A 4,298-nucleotide genomic window follows, 5' to 3' on the forward strand; every position below is an offset into this window, starting at 1 on the left:
TTTCCGCTGACTGGTTAGCACGCAACACAAGTTTTTCACTGTACCTCGGTGCACGTGACAATAAACTAAACTGAACTAATGGAGAAAGGATTCTGTTGAGAAGGATATTGTTGATGTGGACCAAAGGAGAGATTTTCTCGTGACCTTAAAGCGAAATGAGGGAAGATGATTGGACTTTATTGCCTTCCATCACAGTGAGGAATGTGGGGAATCCACTGCGGTGGATGTTTATGTTAACTTTTATGTAGTTGTGTGTCTTGTTGCTTTGTTTTGTATGGATGTATGGTAAATTGAATATCACTGCACCTTAATTGGTGCACATGACAGTAATAGACCATTGAATCGTTCAACCTAAGGTCTTGGCAGTAGTATGAAGTGTGTAATTTACGACGACTGCTTTGGTGCCACCTCCTGCACCCACACACAATGGACTGACTTCATCCACATCACCAGTAACTTCCATCCGGCACTCAAATACACCTGGACTATTTCCGACACTTCCCTACCATTCCTTGACCTCACTATCTCCATCGCAGGTGATAGACTTCTGACTGACATCCACTATAAACCCACTGACTCCCATAGCTATCTGGACTACACTTCTTCCCACACTGTAAGGACTCCATCCCCTACTCCCAATTCCTCCGTCTGCTCCCAGGATGAGGTGTTCCACACCAGGACATCGGAAATGTCCTAATTCTTCAGGGAACGGGGATTCCCCTCCTCCACCATAGATGAGGCTCGCACCAGGGTCTCATCCATACCCTGCAACACTGCTCTCTCTTCCCATCCCCCCACTCGCAACAAGGGCCGAGTCCCCCTAGTCCTCACCTTTCACCCCACCAGCCGTCACATACAAAAAGTAATCCTCCGTCAGTTTCGCCACCTCCAACGTGACCCCACCACTCGCCACATCTACCCATCTCCCCCCTTGTCTGCCTTCCGCAAAGACCGCTCCCTCCTCAACTCCCTTGTCAATTCTTCCCTTCCCTCCCGCACCACCCCCTCCCCGGGCACCTTCCCTTGCAACCGCAAGAAATGCACACCTGTCCCTTTACCTCCCCCCTCGACTCCATTCAAGGACCCAAGCAGTCGTTCCAGGTGCGACAAAGGTTCACCTGCATCTCCTCCAACCTCATCTACTGCATCCGCTGCTCTAGATGTCAGCTGATTTACATCGGTGAGACCAAGCCGAGGTTGGGCGATCATTTCGCCGAACACCTCCGCTCGGTCCGCAATAACCTGCCTGACCTCCCGGTGGCTCAGCACTTCAACTCCCTTTCCCATTCCCAATCCGACCTCTCTGTCCTGGGTCTCCTCCATGGCCAGAGTGAGCAACACCGGAAATTGGAGGAACAGCACCTCAAATTCCGCTTGGGGAGTCTGCATCCTGCAGGCATGAACATTGAATTCTCCAAATTTTGTTAGCCCTTGCTGTCTCCTCCCCTGTCCTAGCTCAGCCCTCGGCCCTCGGGCTGTCTCCTCCTCCTTTTTCCTTTCTTCTCCTCGCCCCCCCCCCATCAGTCTGAAGAAGGGTTTCGGCCCAAAACGTTGCCTATTTCCTTTGTTCCATAGATGCTGCTGCACCCGCTGAGTTTCTCCAGCACTTTTGTGTACTTGTGTAATTTACATCTGGCTTCAACAGCCAAGTAAATGCTGCCAATGGTATCGTGTTGGATGTAATTACATTTCAGACAATGCTATTAATAGGCTGCCAGTCGGAAAGTAGCAAAGTCACTCCAGCTGGAGTTCAGGCTTTAGAGATACAGCATGGAAACAGGCCCTTTGGCCCATCGAGTCCGCCCCGACCAGCGATCACCCCGTGCACTAACACTATCCTACACACACCAGGGACAATTTACACATACACCAAGCCAAATGACCTACAAACCTGCACGTCTTTGGAGTGTGGGAGGAAACCAAAGATCTCGGAGAAAAACTCCGTACAGACAGCACCCGTCGTCAGGATTGAACCAGGGCCTCTGGCGCTGTGAGGCAGCAACTCTACCGCTGTGCCACCGTGCCACCCAGTTTGGTTTAGTTCAGTCTTAAGAGATACAGCCCTCGGCCCATCGGGTTCACTGCCACCCATCCATCACCCATTCATTCACACTAGCTCCAGGGGCAGCACGGTGTCACCTTATCACCTTGTCGTGGTGGAGAAGCTTGTGTGGACCTGAGATCCTGAGAGCGATGCCGTCTGGAGCTGTGCTCCTGGTAGGGCCACCCATGGCGGTAAGGTCGAGGGGGAGGTCTCTGACAAAGAGCCAATCCAACCAAGACCTCAACGGTGGGACAGGCGGAGGACAATGGCTGACCTCAACGGCTGGGAAGGCGGATGGAGGGCGCTGTGGGCTGAACGTTGAACTAGTATGAATGGATGGTCGATGCTCAAAGTGGACTCGGTGTGCCGAAGAGCCGACATCTTTCAATCAATTAATTCATCAAATCTTCGAAAAGAATGTCTTGAGAAAATTAAGAATTAACGTGCAGACCATAACAGTAAATGGATGGAAAACAAAAACAAATAATGAATGCTAAACATTCTTAAACTCTCTTTGGGACACATAGTCAATAGACAATAGGTGCAGGACCAGTCCCGAAATGTCACCCATTCCTTCTCTCCAGAGATGCTGCCTGACCTGTTTAAGGAGGAACTCCAGATGCTGGAAAAATCGAAGGTAGACAAAAAATGCTGGAGAAACTCAGCAGGTGAGACAGCATCTATGGAGCGAAGGAAGAGGTGACATTTCGGGCCAAGACCCCTCTTCAGACTGAGGTGGGGGGGCAGGGGGGGGGGGAGGAATGAAAGGAAGAGTCGGAGATAGTAGGACTTGTGGGAGAACTGGGGAGGTGAGGGGGAGGGGAGGGAGGGAGAAAGCAAGGGCGATCTAAAATTAGAGAAGTCAATATTCATATTGCTGGGGTGTAAACTACCCAGGCGAAATATGTTTAAAAAAAGAACTGCAGATGCTGGAAAAATCAAAGGTAGACAAAATGCTGGAGAAACTAGGCGGGTGAGGCAGCATCTATGTAGCGAAGGAAATAGGCGACGTTTCTGATCGAGACCCTTCTTCACCCGAAACGTCACCTATTCCTTCGCTCAATAGATGCCGCCTCACCCGCTGAGTTTCTCCAGCATTTTTGTCTACCCAAGCGGAATATGAGGTGCTACTCCTCCGATTTGCGGTGGGACTCACTCTGGCCGTGGAGGAGGCCCAGGACAGAAAGGTCTGTCCGATTGGGAATGGGGGAGGGGGAGTTGAAGTGCCGAGCAAGTTACTCCAGAATTTTAAGTCGACCTAAAATGTTTTTTTTTTCCACTTGGAGTTAAAGCAGGAGCTGAATAGAGTGACTGAGAACCATGAATGGTTGCTAGCAGAGTAAATAAGTGAGGCTATTTCTAGTAGCCAAACGGTGTGGTAATCAGATGTGACAGGCAGAATATTGTTGGCACAAAACCGTGGATTCAAAGAATAGTTACTGCACATAAGGAGGCCATTTGCTTGCTTTCTACACGAACAATTCTCTAAATCTACCTACTGGCCATTTCGCTCATGCTTTGCAAATATTTTGCGATCAGACATTTATTTCATTCTTCCTTGAAGACCACAGTTGGACCTCCTTAGTGTCAACCTCTGGGCTGTGCATTCTGATATTGTCACCTTATATCACATGGAACAGTACAGCACAGGACCAGACCCTTCGGCCCGCCAAGTCCGTGCTGAGCATGATGCCAAGACCGTGTTTATCTCCGTTGCGGGCAGCACGGCGGTAGAGTTGCTGTCTGACATCGCTCACTGCGCCAAAGTCCCGGGATCCATCCTGACTACAATAGACAATAGGTGCAGGAGTAGGCCATTCGGCCCTTCGAGCCAGCACCGCCATTCAATGTGATCATGGCTGATCATCAGTGTCGGCTCAGAAGCTGTAATTCCAGGCAGCAATGCTGATAAAACGCTGCATCATTTAGGAAGGTAGACAAAAAAGCTGGAGAAACTCAGCGGGTGAGGCAGCATCTATGGAGCGAAGGAAATAGGCAACGTTTCGGGTCGAGACCCTTCTTCAGACCCTTGTTCATTGTGGAATGTGGGCTGGCAGAGCGCTGTATGTGGGTCTGAAGAAGGGTCTCGACCCGAAACGTCACCCATTCCTTCTCTCCAGAGATGCCGCCTGTCCCGCTGAGTTACTCCAGCTTTGTGTGTGTATTGTCATTGTATCTGTCCCGGTCCGTTACAGAAAGATCCCAGCTGGCTGCATCCACGGCCTTTGCTCCAGACTCACATTTGATTAATTCT

The sequence above is a fragment of the Leucoraja erinacea genome, chromosome 41 (genome assembly GCF_028641065.1).
Source record: "Leucoraja erinacea ecotype New England chromosome 41, Leri_hhj_1, whole genome shotgun sequence".
NCBI classification, from domain to species: Eukaryota; Metazoa; Chordata; class Chondrichthyes; order Rajiformes; family Rajidae; genus Leucoraja; species Leucoraja erinaceus.